General features: G+C 46.2%; 1 long non-coding RNA gene across 1 annotated transcript; it reads right to left on the bottom strand.

Annotated features, from left to right (window-relative positions):
• Positions 1-3,704: 3,704 nt before the first annotated feature.
• Positions 3,705-16,866, bottom strand: LOC149348792 (uncharacterized). Its single transcript, XR_016292300.1, has 3 exons — positions 16,651-16,866; positions 4,877-4,999; positions 3,705-3,956 (listed from the first exon to the last, which is right to left on the bottom strand). It is a non-coding gene; the product is annotated as an uncharacterized LOC149348792 (long non-coding RNA).
• Between the last annotated feature and the right edge of the window lie 1,159 nt (positions 16,867-18,025).

The following is an 18,025-nucleotide window of genomic DNA, read 5'->3' as shown; positions in this document are numbered from 1 at the left end:
ACAGGTTCAAGTAGTGGCATCCCGAAGGGACCGGGTTGCTGACTCCTGGCCTGTCGCTCGAACAGGCTCGTGCGGCGCCGCTCGTGCGGCACCGGCTCCAATCACGCTTCTCTTTTTTTTTCTACTGGTTGCGTTGGCACTAGTAATTTTCGCGAAGGAGATGGCGTTTTTTTTTTTTTTTAATGCGATGTTTATTGCCTCAGGGCATAAAACGGCATGTAATGATAAATGAGGATGCCTAAATGAATGAGTAAAGGTTCGCTGATCTAATGAAATCGAGCAGTGAACGATGATGAGGTCCTTGTGTCCAAGCGGTGTATGACGCACTGTTCTCGGGCGAAAGACCCGCTGCCGCCAGGTGCCGAATTCTTGTAGGCTTCAGCGCCGGGCAAACCCACAGCAGGTGGTGAATGTCGGCCTCAAGATTTCTGTTCTTGCAGACTGGACACCCGGGGCGGGGAAATACACCTTCAAATTGCGGCCACTTTCGTGTAACGGCTGGAGTTAGGGCAACTCCGACCCGGATCCTCCGAAGCGCAACCTCCTCTGCACGGGTAAGACCACGGGGGAGGGTTACCGCACACGGAGGGATTAGAGCACGTGTGCGGCGCCGGAGGTGTTCCTTTTTTGTTAAAAGGAGGGTGGTGTCATCCAGTGTTAGGACTCGAGGCGAAGACGAAGTTGGGGTCACAAGGTGGGTCGCAGAATCTGCACGGCTTTGCGAACTCAGGAGGTCTCGTGGGACCCACTGTATTCGGACTGGAGATGGCGTCAGCACGTGCTACATAATGCACTGGGACGTTCACCTCGGTTCTACGCCGCCGCTGCGGCATCGACCGGCTCAAAGTGTTTTGCTTTATGGATGCAAGTGAACAATGAAGACGAGTGTTAGGAGCTGCTCAACTGCTTCTCAGCACTCAATACCGTGTTACTGTCTGTTCCGCTTCATACTTAACCTGAAACGCTTTCAAATTTACCACATCTTATCACGCTTGATTAGTTCATGTCCAAAAGATACTTTTCGCATCTGTGCAGTGTACGAAATCAAGGGTTGAAGTCAAGCGAGGACAAACACTGCTTTGTACTGGTATATTAGGTTTTCCAAGTTAAGTGCCGACCGTCTATCGATTTTAGTTCCTGTGCGTCCACTTGTCAAGGTTATATAAGCTTGTTAACGAACATAAACGCTGCTTTTGTTTTTGTTCGCTGTTATGGGAGGTTGGCGCTTCCCGCCCAGTGTGCTTTTTCCTTCGCTCACGTTTTCATCGGCCCCTCGCGATACAGCATAAATGGCTACGAAGTAAAGCAGGAGTTGTGCTTGGCGAACACCTGCAAACAACTTCCCGAAGCGTCGTAAACCTCTAGGTTGCAACTTAGAATTGCATCGTCACCTCAGCGTTCATTTTTTTGCGGCGCTACGCCGGCAAGTTAGGCCTGGCTCATGAGGCCCCACTGAAAGGTGGTGGCATCTCTCCGGTAACCGTGACAAAAGGTAACCCGGGTTACCATCGCTTTGGTACTAATTGGCTACGATCCCCGTTTAGTGGCACACTCTGTGGAGGTCACGGAATAACTAGGAAAAGTCTTGCTCAAAGAGCCAACAGACCTTACAAAAATTTCTTTAGACAATCTATAGACTGTTTATAGACTTCTGTCTATAAGGTCTATAGACTCTCTACAGGCAAATCCTCGAGAAGTCTATACGCAATACAAATGCTATAGACAGTCCATAGACAATCTGTAGATTTATGGCCATGCACTTTTAGTGGACTTCTGTCTATAGAGAGTCTGTAGACTATTAACAGACAAAAAGAAATATCTATAGGAAGGCAAGAGAGTCCATAAGAAGTCTATAGACAGTCTATAGACCGCATTTTAAGTGCCGAAAGGGCACAGCGTAGCTGTGACGTTTTCAAACGAGCGCATTTCACATGTCCATTTCAGAATTACCGGTGGTCGTGGCTACAGATGCATAGGTCACATGGCCTGGAGCTGTGCTGCAGCAGCAAGCAGGGATTGAGTTGCGAATGGTCGCAAACAGCACCGGTATTCGGCCCATTATTTCAAGTCTATTGGCAAAGGCTGGACCTACAAAGGACCAGAGTAAAGCCATCCATTTCCAATGTTAGGCCGATTTCCTGTGCTGCTTGGGACGTTGCCCTTGCATACCGATCACTCACAGCTGCTGAACGCGATTATTCTGCGGGGAGAAAAGAAGCGGTCGCATTTCTGTTCGAGTGCGAACACTGGCATGCTTACTTTTGGAGCCGTTGGTTCTTTCACCGAACTGATCAGCTAGCGTTGGCAACAACGGTTTCGTTGGGAGGTCTCGTTAGAAGGGCGCTATGGATTGCAGGGTGGTCTGGCAGTCTTTTGTACTGCAACTTCAACATCGTGCAAGTTGGCAGCTGTAACCTGGTACTGACAGCTGCACTGTAGCTGTCAACAACACGGGGGTGCTTTAACTTCTCACGCACAAAACCTATGAAGTTTACAGAATAAAGAAAAAGTTGCTTTGCGCGCTAACTCACCTTCAGATGCAGGGCAGGAAAAAAATGCCTATCTGAATATGTAACAAACCGCCAGTTCAAGATAGCATGAAGTTGGGCCAGTTAGATCCAAAATGCGCAGAATATTTAGTTAGATAAAAGAGACGAAGGAATGGCGCAAAAGAGGGGGGATGATAATAATTTTTTATTGTGAGCGGTGCAGTCATTCTGCAGACTTGAAAGGTGACGTATAAAACTTTTTGCTTGAAAAGTAGTGTTTGCCATGATAAATATAAGCAGTAATTTCATTTTTGTTAATTCAGTATATACAGGACGTCGGCGTCTGCGCGAAATTTATCGCACGTACGTTTCTTGCGTTATATTTCGAGCTTCAAATATTGCACTGCCCTTAATGCAATTTCTAATGGTTAGCTGACTTTGTTCTGCCCTTATTTTTTGCGCCCCCATATTTTGCCTCAATATTTTCAACCGCACTGAACCACAGATAAGAGGTCAGCTTGAAAAAGCTCGCGCTAGTTCTTTGTGCAACAAGTTTACACATACCCAGGCCTTTCTGCCTACAGCATGCAATACTCCTTTGAAGCAAGCTCTATTGTGTGGTTGTTTTTTGCCCTGTTCTGGCAGACGTACAGTCTTTGTCAAAAGTATACATCAACATCTACTTCTAAGCGCTGCTTCTACTTCTGAGCCTGCAGCGCGGCTCCTATTGTATACTCAGGGACCTTAATCTACGAAGCCGTGAAGAACTCATGTCCTCCACCCTGCCACGCATAGTAGTCAAATATGTTTAAGAGCCCCACTACACGGCTTTGAAACAAGCCCTTTGGGCTGTAGATTTTTGACGAAGACTGTTCATGATGTGGCATATTGCTGTACGTAAATGTGATGTAAGGCCGCTGCATACACAAAAGGAAAGCCACCTTGTCATTTGAGCGTGACATCGCAGTCTGTATGTTCATATAATTTATTCATTTTATTATTATATTGCATTTAGGTGCACTAAAGTCTTGGCCAAAGAAGCCGTTCATGTATAGATCTGTAATTGCTCTGTATCTAAACTTTCTCGGCCACAGGAGCATCTCACACACCCAGTCGAGAGTCATAGGAGCACGCAGCGCTCCTTCACGCAGCGCTGAAGAACAAAAGTAACGTGGTACCTTAAACTTTCACTGTCCACTGCAAATAAAGTCTTCCAAGAAACAAACTCCGTATAAAAAATAAGACATTTGCCTTGACCCCTGCAGCCCTCTATATGGGAGTGTCAAGGCAGTTCTGCAAATCGGTGCTGTTGGGAAGTTCGTTGACCCTCTTCAGCGCCTTAACGCGCCTGAAAGAGCCGGGGCCGATTTGAAAACTGCGACAGCCTCCAGCACCGGCGTCATAGTTGATGTCGAAGACAGCGACGCCAAAGGACATGTCCTTGTAGGCTGCCTTCGCTTCACACACCTGCGGCCAGGCAAATTATGAAGATGCAGAAAAAAAATACTCGACTGTGCAAAAAATTGATTGCAGAAGTTTGTCCTTGATAAAAGCAGAACCCTTTGACCGCACCAATTGAGAAACTCCCTATAAGGCCCGTGCATTGAAATCCGATGGTCTGATTGAGCCAACATTTAGAGGTTACCAAACTGTCACGGCGCCTGTACGCAGTATAATGAACTGTCTATGACTTAGAAACTACGAGAAACTACGAGATCGCTGATTCCCACGCTGTTGCTTTCAATGAAGTTAGTGAAAGAGATGCTGTAACAAGAATGCATCGATATAACCGTCTGTGAGATAAATGAAAAGCTAAATCAAATAGTACGTTGAAATACATTGAAGCCTTTATGAAGTTCATGATGCTGCACGGAGGCAGTTTTTATTTGCCGCTCCTAGGTGGCGTCTCCATTTGCTAACTTCTGCGAAATGGTGGTAGGGAATAAGCAGAGGGGGGGGGGGGGGGGGGATGCAATACGTGTCGCCACCTCATCGCCCCTCAGAGGACGAAATGTCAGGAAGTTTTTACAGCGACAGATGGTAAGTGCACTTTTGCCGGTTCTGCGTCGGCGTTACCGCACGACTCTGAGTGGTCAGCGTGCAGTGAGGTCACGTATGACATCACTGGGAAGCGCCATGGCAACGTGCCAAGCGACATGAACACAGTAGCCTCGCAAGTGGTAGCATACAGCGAACGCCATGCGTATTCTGGCAGAAAGAGAAGGTAAATAACGGCGAATAAACAGTAATATATTCACCGCCGCAAGAGAGCTGAGTCTGATTCTCGCGTTACACTGTGGCCATTCTCCTACGAGTTTTGAATTTTTTTTTTTTTTTTTACTGAGAAGGAACAATGGAAAGTGACTCATAATGCAGGATGAACTTACCTTTTTTCTCAGGCCCACTTCGGAGTCAAACGTCATCACAAGGTCAGCGCTAGGATCGTAGCTGTACTCGCCCATGACTTCGTTGCTGTAATAATAGTTGGTGCCGTAAGCGCGGCCACAAGCCTGCGCAAAACATGGACTCCGATGAGGATTTTCGCCGTCACCAGGAATTGAGCGCAAAATAGCTGAATGTTTCATTATTTGCATCACTGTACGACCACAAGATGGTGTTAAAGGTGTATGCATTACTGACAGAGCTCCCAGAACCTCCGTAAACAATTAAGATCGACGCAACAAACAAGTCATATTTGAAATACTGAAAGTGAAACAGCCTAAAATGCTAAATATACCGCAGTAACGGTGTCCGGTACCAGCTTGAGAAGTCACGCTTATCCAGTGTTACCCGCACTATGGCAGTTTCGAAACGCCAAGTCTGTTTGCTCATTTTGGTAGTCACCGTTTTTCAAACGGCCGCTCTGCGAATACGCGTCTCTCTGTACCGAATGTTAGGAATATACAGCCTTCTTTGACGTCACTTTGAATTGTGAGGCGACTGCGGAGTATCGTAAGATACTGTTATCAACATATTGACGGGAATAATCGAATACTCTGATTCGCACCAAAATCTTAGTTTAAAAGCAAGCGATGCCTTGCGCTCGGATCGAAAATTTAAGACTGCCTTAGAAAACCAATGTGGTGCGTTTTGAACAATAAATAGCAGAAAACAACAGGAGTCTCGAGTGGGGATCTGCGGACATGTAGAACATCCCAGTGGTCTTACGATGTGCGAAAAGGTTGAGGGCACAAAGAATTAACCGTTAAAAAATGCGCTTGCCAAGAATTTCTGAGCATGGTTTGTTTCCAGGACAGATGCAAGCGACTGATGGCGATATGCATACACAGCCGTTTCACTGAAGAGGATGGCACCTGTGACGATGTTTTATTTTCAACCCATGTGGTGTGTAACAGACTAATTTTTGTGCACTCCAGAGAAGTTATTAAAGAAGCAAGTCGGACTAGTTGGTGTTTTTGACTAACTGGCTACGACATGGCAACTAGCGCTATATGGCACGAGGAGGAACGTCGGTATCTTTTCCCTGTCCCTTGTGTTCTTTAGCGCTAGTTATGTTTCCGGAAGGGATGCCACATCTGTTAAAAAAAAATAAATATACAGAGCATGCTTGCAGGCTTGGGCTTTGAAGCCTTGATGCTTCTGTTGGTCAGAAACCAGTCAGTGACTGCTCTTTAGAGCAGTCAGAACTCGCATTACTCAATGTCGAGTAGTTACTATGGAACATAAGGTCATTTAAGTAGGACCAGTGGATGGTACCATTGGTACACAGACTGTGGACCACATAATTGGCGTAGAATGTTCGGAGTGGTATCAAACTATACAGCGCGTTGCGGAGCATACGATTGCTTATCAAATCAAAGCGTAGCGCATCACAGGGATTCGCACCGACGACCTTTGGGTCTGCACACCATGACTTGGGAACTTAAAACGTCCTTTACAGCCAAACTAGTTAGCATAGGACCTTCGAAGTGGTGTCAAACGATGTCTTCTTGTGCCGCATACGTTGGAAAAAAAAAAGTAAATACCCGGATATAACGAAAAGTTTGCACCGGATATCGCGCAGATGGCTAATGACGCAGTATTCGTTTGATTGCTAACGCTCGGTACTCATAAGCTGCCTCAGTGTTTTTTTTTCCAACGAAAGCGTCCAGATCCGCTACGCGCCCTCTAGCCCGGTGTGTATTGACTCACGCTCATGGGAGGAATGTCGTACGAGTCGAGAGAGTCATCAGACGCGACGAAGTCCGCGCAAGGCTGGAAGAGGAGGTCGGAGTCGTCGCTTCCCGAGACGCTGCTAACGTTGCTGGGTACGTAGAAGTGGCCGCGCATTGAGAAAGAGATGGCCATCCGCATGGAGTCCGGCTTGTTCCGCTGGGCCCATTTTAAGTTTCTTAGGGCTTCCAACTTTAGACGTGCAAGTGGAAGAAAAAAAAAATTGTGGTATATTATCTAGCACAAAGAAGCGACGTTTATGCATTTTTGTTTCTTCCCTTTGTTTGCATTTTACATTGTTTATCTTCACCCGATCCAAACAATTCCAACCAAGAACTAATTATTCATCACTAATATGCCACATGGCTACGAAAGTTAATATTTTCTAGAAAATGTTACCTGCAAAAACAACTGAGCTCATTTAGACGAAATTGATGATATCTTAGGGCAATAAACTTGTGAGACTCAAACACCCTCCTCAATAAGAATTCGGGACTGTGGTCTTGTTGACTTTTTCTGGTACCACATGATGCATAGCAACAAACTAATGACGCAAAGTGCACGTGAATATATCGGCTTATAAGTTCTACAATGTGAGATTGGCTAACAATCTTGTGAAAATGTCAATTTTGGGCACTTTTATCTTTTCTTCAACGAACCCGGCGTTGAATAATGGAAAACCTAGTCCGTGCTCTATTTCCGCTGGAATAAAGTGATTGCAGCTGCAGATACTTTAAAAACAGTATTTTTTTTTACCCATAGGGTTGAAGTTTTAATTGTTTCCATAGGCCCCCATTTTATAATTTGTAAGATGCACCGCTGTCTTGAACGTGAGAAGGGTATATCTTAGGACGTAAACCCTGCGGAGAAACCCAGTTCGTATCTCTGCGGTTAGTGAAGGCAGAAAAACGTGACTTCACGTAATGAAGCGGCATAGGCTGATAGGTATGTTGGCGCTTGCTAAGAACTGCTCCAAGTTCTTGATAACGATGCCCCGTTGAAATTTAGTTTCGCATAACAAAATCGTTAAACCCAGTGAAACCAATGACTGCATCCTTTATATGTTTAGTATGACCTGCGTGGTGTCGAGCAAGAAACATGCAGTTTTTTTTTTGCAAGATTTTTCGTGCAATTAATTACCACACATAAGTTCCACTAAGCGGATAACCCACAACGGATCGCACTAACGATAAGTTCGCCGACAAGGTGCTGCACATTTCGAATACACGACAAAAGTTCAGGGGGCACTTTGGCTCTCTAAAGTGCTGCAAGGCGAAAGCCTTTCCTGGCGCACTGTTTGGCATTCACTGCGAGACTGTTTGTGCTTTACTATAGTGCTTTATTTGACTACACACTTTGACTACACATTACAACTACACACTTTCACTGCCGACTTTGACTGCTTCTTTAGCACGACTCTCTCTCTGCTTCAATGCGTTCGGTTGTATCCATGGCTTTGTTCGCAGTAATGAGGTATGTAATGAGGTCACCCACGGACGCCTTACGCCCCCTGTCGGGGCTGACAACAACTATTTTTTAGTGTGCTCCCAAAAGGGGGCGCCAGGCATCCGTGGGTGACCTCATTACTTCGAATCCGCGCACTCTGACTTCATAACCATTTCGACCAGCCGAAAAGCGTGACAACCTTCTGTCGACAACAATGAGGCATTAAAGGCTTTCGCCTTAAAACGTATTGGAAACGGCCGGTCGTACAAAGGACTAGAGTCAAACCATCTATTTCCAATATTTATTTATTTATTTATTTATTTATTTATTTATTTATTATACCCTCAGGGTACAAATGTACATTATAGAGGGGAGGGGCGGATGCAGAGGCATACACAATTTACACAAAAAGTTATTAGTAAAAAATATGCACAATCTCTGTAAAACCAGTACAAAAACGAAAGTAAGCATACGAAAAGAATGAAAAAGAACAAAGGTACAAAGAGTAAACTACGACATCAGTAACGGTGTTAATAAATACAGAAAAATATGGCAAGGAAAACAAATAATAAACAAGGAATGCAGTTCCTAATAAACGAACAGTCGTATTGGGAATATGAACACCACCTATGAACGCCATGATGATGATATGAGCACTAGCTATGAAAAGAAACTGTGTAATGCTGATTTAAAGTTCTCAATTTCAGATATACTTGTTAGTGATGCTGGTAGGTTATTCCAGTCATTGCTTGTCCGAGGAATAAACGAGTATGAATATGCAAGCCAATATTGGGCCGATTGCCTCTGCCACTTGGGTCGGTTGAGTGCCATCGTATAAATCGCTTGTCTGATACCTGAAACTCACTATTGAGATGCCGTATGCGAACTCGTTACGCGGAGGATCCTGGGGAAAGTCGAGCAGCGTCATCGGTAGAATTCGGCAGTTCGGGTTGGTCCTGTCCGGGTAGGACACATGGGATACGGAGACGTAGAGCGAAGGCGCGAAGATGCTCCTGCATACGGCGACGGCGATGTTCACAAGGTAACTCTTTCCGGACCTGCACTTGTGACGGAAGCGCCACGCTTCAGCAAGTGGTGTCACTATTACGTGCGCACTAGTGCAATAGCTTAGAAGGGTCAGGGTTCGGGCTAGTGGGTAGTCTACATGAGGATCCACAGCGCGCAATATTCAAGGGACACAACACGAGCGCTAATAGATGTGCACGGGCTAAGCCAAAACAGAAGCTTAGGCGGGTTGGTAATCCATTTAGTAGAAACAATGAATAGGTTGGGGCGACCTAAAAGGAAATAAAAATAATAAGCCCCTTGCCTGCAACACATACGTACAACAGGCTTAACCCAATTCGAAAATAAAAGAATGGGCCCGTGGGCAAATGGTAATTTTACCACCCGTAGGTGGAAAGATAAAAGATAAGGGAAAAGCTACTGTAGCGTCCCACAGCCGGGGGAGCGGGCCTGGGGAGACTTCCCTGATCTCCCCTGTGAAGTAGCGGGAAGGATGGGTAAAAGGGATGGGTTGAATGGTTGTCAGGAATGGGTTAGGAATTGTGGATGGGAATGGGGACAGCAAGGTTTTTGCTCTGATCCTTTAATTGTCTCGACTCCATTTCTGGCCTGCCTGGACAGGGCAGGGAGAGCATCGAGATTGCCCAACGGTGCGGCCCCACTCACGGGATGCCCGACCACCCACCATACGCAGCGGGCTCCGACCGTCGGAGACAGGAGAACCTAACACGGGGTCAGCTACCTGGGGCCCCTCCACGACCCTAGGGGAAGTTTCCGACGAGCCAGCTATTTACCGTCGAGTGCTTTTCGCGGTTTTTCAGACAACGGCAGTATGTATGATGTGGTCCAGCCGGTAGAGGCTTAGGTCGTCAGCCTAACGGCCATCCGGCCCTCGGCGTCATGATTCAACACCTCCGTGGGGACCCATCTGGGCTTCCAACCAACCAACCATGCACTTATTTTCTCCTACTGAGTAGGGAGTGTTCAAGGCCGGGCAACCGGGCCACAAACCAAGAACAGGGCTGAGGGTGAGATGGCCCGGGCCTACTCCACCAGTACTCCACAACATCGAAGGTTTGTGCCGGACGCTTCGAGGTCGTATCCGGTGGCGGGGGGTGGGGGGGGGGGGGGGCACGAGCAGGCCGCACAGTCAGATTATTTCCCCCCCCCCCCCCCATTTAGTAGAAACAGCGCGAATTGAGACTGGGCGGAGGGAGGACACACAAGGATGGTCGCTGTCCTCGTGTCTCTTACTACGTCCCAGACACAAATCGCGCTGTTTCTACTCAAAGGCGCAAACCTTTCATGCCTTTGCCAGTGTTTCAGTTATGATGCCACGGTTTATGAGTGCACACATGGCTATTTTTGCGTTATTACAAACAAGGCACTTGGAACATGAAATAATCAGAGTTGTAGTAGACTCTACTGCAATGGGCTCAATATTGAAATTGGAATCTTCGGCATGTTCGGGACGCTTGACAAAACATCTGTGGTCTCGCTGGTATTATATATAGTTACGACTCATGACCACAAAACAAAAGTAGACGGGAAACAGACTAGTTATGCCTGATATCACAAGAAAACGACCTTAAAATTCGCTGTATCAGTTCAAAACAATGTCTTAACACCAAGATCAAGAGACGTTTAAGGCATAGGGCAGGTAATATCAGTAGAAGGAATCGTATTGCCCGGACGAAAAATAATACCACTTGCTTGGTTTTTTCTATGTTCCGGTAGAGGTACGGTTGGTCGAACAATGCGCCGATGACGGTGTAAGTGGATGTCTGCCTGGTATGCATATGTGGCTGATTCTGATCAGCGTAGAAGTGGATTTGCTGCAGTGCGAAAAAAACCAGAATGTAACAAGACACGTTCGTTTCAATACATTAGAGACGCAACACTCAAGAAAGCTGACAAAATTACACGAGATTTAATATGTGCGTAAAGTTGGCCGGGGTGACAAATCATTTTACATCTTTTCTGGCATTGAAACCGCTCGTTCCATTTTAGCTGCTCAGGGGATCCAAAAAACCTTGCTGTCAGAGCACGTTACATCACCTGTCCTTTATTGCGTTCACAAATGGTTTGCCGCTCAGAAATGCATTCGTCCAGAATTGTTGGGCATGCGCCTTTGCACAACGCACCTTAAGAGCATTCAGGCATTCGGCGAACTTCGACGAGGTAGCGTGGATGCCGTACGTGTTGAGAATACCGAAGTGGGACACCCCTTGGCGCTGTAGCGAGTCAATTGCGTTCTTGAAGGCGTCCTGGCCGACGTCGGTGAAGAGCTGGTCGTTACTGCGCAAGGACGAAATTGGTCACTTTGCCTACCTAAATTGGACACTAGTACTGAAGCATTTTTTTTATTGCGAAAGCAATACTACGCTCATGAACGGCCTTTCGCGTAGCGGCGGCCGGTAGCCACGTTTGACCTTTAGAATGGCCTCTGACGTCGTACCAGGGTGAGAGATGGACTACCAAGTCGAGTCGTCGCGCAGTGGCGGCCGGTAGCCACGCGTGACCTGTAGACGCGGCGCACTGCGTTCCTTCTCTAGACGCGGCGCGCCGCGTGCCTGCCGTTAGAGGCGCTGCGCTCGCTTTCGCGACCTACCAGTCTTAACCAAAGCTAAGCCCCCGCCAATTTTTTTTTTCAAGTATGAGCTGAAAGACATCCTGCGCATAGACATCCTGCGTATATCATATAGCGCCGTCCAAGGGAACAGTAAATTGAAAAAAAAAAGCAAATAACATATTTAATTTTCTTAAAACAAGGAGCATTCTACAGCTAGAGAAACGAGAAATTTGTACCTGATATAGGGAAGATGGGTAATGACGCAACATTCGTTCGATATTGCTAACGCTCGATGCTAATACGCCGCCTCAGCGTTTTGCCTTTTTAAGGCGAAAGCCTTTAATGGCTCATTCTCCCGTCCGTCCGTACGGCGTTACATCCAGCGCCTGGGGTGACTCATCGACTAGCGCAGCTGATAGGAGAAAACGAATAGTAGCATCACATAGAGGAGACAAAATGTAACGCCGACGCCAAGTTTGATGACTGCAGAGTTAATAATGAATTAATTAAAGCCAATTGTGGCGGAAAAACGAAGAAAACCACGAAATGCGTCGATATAGCGCGGACGTCGATATAGCGGCAGGAATAGTATGACGTCACATCCACCAGAAGTCGTCACAGCATAGTAAAAATTGTCACAGAATGGCCGGAAAAACGCCGGATGTGTGGCAAATTAGATTGAAAAATGCGCAATTAAGCGCAATTAGTACTTAAGACCACCGAAACATCTATAATCTGGGTAAAATTGCTCAAAAACGAGGAAAACTGGATGATGACATCGCATCAGACGAAAGGACGTCGAAGCAGTGTGTTCCGCCGCCAAGCAACAACTGCCGACACGCAGCGTGTGCGCAGCGTGACGTCACGCTTCCTTTCGCCACGCTCTCCTCTCCTCTGTCGTGAAATGAATTCAAGCGCGGCAAATTCAAATCAGTGCAATGAGTCGCAAACGGCTTTCGCCTTTCCGCACTGAAGAGATATCTAAGTGCCTCCAACGATTTTTTTTTTTTGGCTGCGGGGTTGCAACCGTGCAACTCACGCCGGAGAGAAAGAGGCGCCTATTCCGGTGACGGACATTTGCTTCCCCATTGCCAGGAAGTGTTCGAGGCCGGGGTCCGTCCAGCCGACGGGTAGCAGCTTGAGGTAGAACGACTCGTAGAAGAGGAAGTCGCACAGTCCGTCCGCCGGAAGCGCACTGCCCGCCGCGAATTCGACGCTCACCGTGCACAGCAGAGGGTTCTGGACGTCGACCGGCGACTCTGCAGTTATTAATGCCAAAGCATTACTTGGCTATCTCGACGAATTTGCCTCCGCAGAACGTGTCGGCAGCGATTTCTCCGTTCGTGTGAGAGTTAAGCGAAAAAGAATGATTGTGCGTGATAGAGAATGATGTCAGGATAATGCACGTCAAAATTTGGTCCATGTGGAGTAATAAGTTAATTAATTAGAGCCAAAAATATCACTTAGATGTCAGTATAGTAACGGACGTCGGTATAGAGCGTGGACGTGAAAACAGTACTAGACGTCAAAATTGCAGAGAAAAAACCCAACCACGTGACAGAGGATGATAAAATGTTGTTGTACACCAAATTTTAATTGATCTGGAGTAATTAACTAATTAGAGGCCAAAAGGTCATTTAGACGTCAAAACATCCCCGAACGTGCATGTAGTGCGAGGACGTGAAAATAGTGGTAGCCGTCAAAATTGGAAGTAGTAAAAAGAGAGGCAAACTAACAGTCTACAGTAAAGCAAAGAAAGACGACGAGTGTGAAGGAGGCATCAATGCTTGAAACATTCTCCCTAGTGCGGGTCGTCGCAGTGATCTGTAACGTTTTTTCGTCAACCTAGAATTAAACGAAGCATGGTGTGCCGGCTGCAAGGATGCTGTTGTTGCTTTGATTTCAGCAGTTAGTTTTACTTCAGGGCTACTTGATGAAAACGATCATGCGGTATAAATGAAGCCCAACAGATCAGAGACGGACATGAGGTGACTTGACAAAGTTTGTTATCAGCTCCTGTCCGTCTGTGTCGTCATCACATTTTTTTTTATCACTGCTATCAGTTTATCAGAACACCGTTCAACTAGAGATTTTGCATGAGCACACAGGCAGAAAAAAAAGCCATAACACATTACATTCAACGTCATCTGGAGATTAGAGATCGCTAAACATGATCGTCCTGCAATCAGGAAATGTTTAAGAAATGTCAGTTAACACGTACCGAGTTGTCTAGCGAAGCATCAGCAATAAGGGCTCGGCGAATATGTGAACAGACGAGGAAAACACTAACCAACACGTCGAAATCGCAAGAACAACTAACGATGAGGTAACGGTGCTTGATTGTATTAAAGCTCGCACTGACTAAAACTAAGTTCTTAATCCGCAAGGAGGATTGTTGCGGTCATCTTTAAATGCAAACCTCCAAAGGGAGCCCCTATGGACCTGACGGATTTCCATGCGCTGTCTAGACTAGTGGGGTGACATGGCAATCTGATATGACATTCCCTTCTACAAAAAAACTAAGTGGCAGTGGTTACAGGAAAGGAAATGAACGACCGGGATATGCGATACAAAAACTTGAGGGACAGTTAAGTTCACCTTAAAAGTACGACGCTGTGGCGACGGTCGCTTTGGGGTCCCCTGATGTAGCCTTTCGCAGACATCGACGGGCTTGTTTCCATCTCATACTGCGCTATTACACATTATCGTCCACGTTAATGGACAACGCTAATTACTGACCGTAATTACTAAATGTTACTGTAATGTAATTTGCCTACAGTGAGGTATCAGGTGCCTGTATACAAGACCTTCATTTATTTCCCTGAACGAAGTTCCCCACGTGTGTAGAGGTATAGAGTGCCCGGCTCCCGAACCAGAACACAGAGGTTAGATTCCGCTTGACCACATTTTTTCTTCTCAGCTAAACTGTATTCCTACGTCCCTACCCTCTCGACCAATCAGGATTTTTCACTCAAAACGACGTCGGGTTTTCCGCCGAACAGGACCCTTAACTGAATTGCATTAATATGCATTGATTTGACGCAGGAAGATAAGGCATCTCACCCCTGCATTTACTTGTGAAATACAACTCTGCTGTGAACTAATGAAATCGACATGACAGTGTCGTCAATGTAAACTGGGCACGTGTGACCCAGCGAATTGAAAATTAGCAATCACACTCGAGCTTCGCTACGAGATTATATGCACGCAATATGAGCCAGCCGTGTTTGCTTATGCCCAAGATGTATACTCTGCATTTGTTTCTATAGAGCTTCTCAGAATTCCACAATAAGAGTGCGTCGCGTCACGAGTATCTGAGGTAGACCGTGTAGCTTTAGTTAAAACGCTGAATAGTCATCGAATGATCACTATCAACATAAATATAAGCCTGACTACACACACTGCAGGGCAAAGGCCTCTACAATTAACCCTCTCCTTTGCCAGCTGCGGCCACCGTGTCCCCGCAAACTTCTCAATCTCATACGTCCACCTAACTTTCTGCCGTCCCCTGCTACGCTTGCCTTCTCTTGGAATCCACTCCGTCACCCTTAAGGACCAGCGGTTATCTTGAATTCACATTACATGCCCTGCCCAAGCCCACTTCCTCTTGATTTCGACTAGGACACTGCCCGCCTGCGGTCTCTTAATGTTACGCCTGTCATTTTTCTTTCCATAGCTCGCTGCGTTGTCCTCAACTTAAGCTGAACCCTCTTTGTTAGCCTCCACGTTTCTGCCCCATAGGTGAGTACCGGTAGGATACAGCTGTTGCATACTTTTCTCTTCAGGGATATTGGTAAACTGGAAGTGTCGAAGGATATGCAGTGCTAAACAAGCGTGGTTAGGGGGCCACAGTAAGCATTGCATAATGACTTCGCGGTAAAGACGTGCAGTGCTGACTCCCGAACCGGCACACACAGGTAGTGTAAGTGCTCGTCAGTCTTCGCACAGATTCGCAATACTCTCAGGTAAAAATGCGTTGGATTCTGCCGGACAATAACGTTACAGGAAAGGATATATTGGCAAAATGCCTTCCAGCAGATTCAAGCCACATGCATACAAAGCAAACCAGAAGAGCTGAACAGCTAATTACCACAGCTTTCTGTAAAATGGTCGAAGCTCAGGCGCCGTTCACCTGACGTTTCTTTCTCTTCCTTTTCTTTCATCAACTTCTATACACATTCTGCTTACTACAATGTAATGTTAAGCGGTGCTGTGATTATGATTAAGATTTTTTTTATGATTTGTTAAATTTATTTATTTATTTATTTCAGAATACTGCAGGCCACTGATTGGCCCAAGCAGGAGTGAACTTACATTGTTACATAAAGAAAAGAATAAATTATTCAATATTAGCAGCACACGGATACCAAAAGAATAAAGCCAAAAGAATAACTTATACAATGTTAGCAGCGCACGGATACCAAAAGAATAAAACCAAAGAATAAACTTATACAATATTAACAGCACACGGATACAAAACATACATATAAGCAATATTAGCAGGTAAGTAGACGATTTAAAGCATCAGAAAAATTTTGCGAGGAAAAAACAGATTCCGGTAACGAATTCGAATCTTGCACTGTTCTAGGGAAAAAAACTGTATTTAAAACTGTTAGTTTTGGCGAAAAGGGGAGTAAGGGAATTCAATATTCCTGTATTATGTGCTTCAGCAATTTAATAGCTTCTTTTTCATGATGTGTGTGTTTGCTACTAATATTTTGTACATGTTCTTTCAAATTTGATGAGTCTGTAGTTTTTATCGTTCAATAACCTGCGTTGACTGCTGTTTTCACAAGGGCCCCTGGGCCTCGTCAAGTTGCTGAGTGCAACTTTTAGCCCTGGGGACCTTCCTAGTCGTCTGTAACCGCTCTGAGAACAAAAGAATTGATTTGAACTGAATTGAATTAAGCTTCAAATAATAAGTGCAACTTCGATGACGCTTACGCTTAGTTGTCGTAATTTCGGTCGTAGGCGCCACCGCAGTCGTCGTGGTGGTAATGGAAGACGTCGTGGTTGTTGAGCTGGACGTCGACGAATACGGCTGCGTCATAGCGTCCGTCGAAGTAGTCGTAGTGGTAGCAGTCGACGTCTCGGTGCGCAACATGGGCCACGTGAAAGATGGGTGGACCACCACTTTAACTTCCGGTTGTACGAGCACGATCGGTGGATCTGTTCTGTCCAAGCCTGGACCACGTGACTCTCCCGACCGCGATGCGTTGCCGTCGTCGTATAGATAAGGTGAGCCTGCGAAGAGGAAAAGTTAACGGGCATATCACGCTATTGACAGGGGTGTAAAGCACAGGGAAGTAGTAAGTCATGGCACATCCGGCTCACAAAGGCGGCGATGAATAGAACTCCAGGAACGCTCCCCTCTGCGTACGTTAGTGGACTGCGCCACGTGCTAACAAAGGGAGAGCGAAGGTAACACCAAGCTGCTGCTGGCGCCAATTTAGTCACCCCTGAAGAAGGGACCGAGTTGGTCCCGAAACGTTGGGCAAAATTAAAATATTGGTTGGCGTCAGTTTTTTTCTCTCAACTAGTACGTATAACCCTCTACATAGCCCTCATGGTACAGCCAAGAATGTTTGTACAAAAGGGGTTTTAACCTGAGCAGCCCGGATAATCGGCAAATTATTGTAAATGGATGGCTTCACTCTGGTACCATGTAGGACCGGCATTTGCGAATGCGTTCCCAATATTGGGCCGGTTACCCGAGCTTCTCGGGAAACCTAACAACACATTGCTTCAGGAAGCGCTGAAATATGTGTGAGGACAAATATTTCCGTTCTTCTCATTATCACGATCTTAAAAAATGTTGCCGAAATTCTGCCCCAGCAGCAGCCATCCCAGAGGTAAGAATCACGTTATTTGAAAAAGTCTCCGTTGCCGGATTATTGCGCCCTGTATTTGTTTCGCCTATTAATGGCTTACTATCAGTAGGCGTTACCAAACTCTGACATAATGGCTTTGCAAAGAACGTGGAGAGAGAGGGTATAGGAGCGTGGCCGTTGCTTTCGCTCTGGAGTCAGTATGTTAATTCTTGTTAAAACAGTGACTCGTCATCACTACAGCTCGCTTGGTTAAGCCGAGGTCTGGGCGCGCCGCTCAACGCAGAAACGGGCGCCTAAGAGCCGTGCTGTAAAATATATTTTTGAGAAACCTTAAAGTGGAGAACACATCTTTGGAGACAACTTACCTGTCGTTAGCGAGGTTAGGACAACGGCTATGCAGATGAGGCACGCCACGATTCCGAAGACGCATCCGATAAGGCAATACAACTCGCTTTTTTGATGACCCCTGCGGAATAGAAGATAAGGTG

Source organism: Amblyomma mixtum, chromosome 4 (assembly GCF_055824585.1).
Source record: "Amblyomma mixtum isolate Tamu chromosome 4, ASM5582458v1, whole genome shotgun sequence".
Taxonomy (NCBI): Eukaryota; Metazoa; Arthropoda; class Arachnida; order Ixodida; family Ixodidae; genus Amblyomma; species Amblyomma mixtum.
The sequence above is the reverse complement of the archived record's forward strand: the minus strand, read 5'-3'. Positions and strand labels throughout refer to the sequence as shown.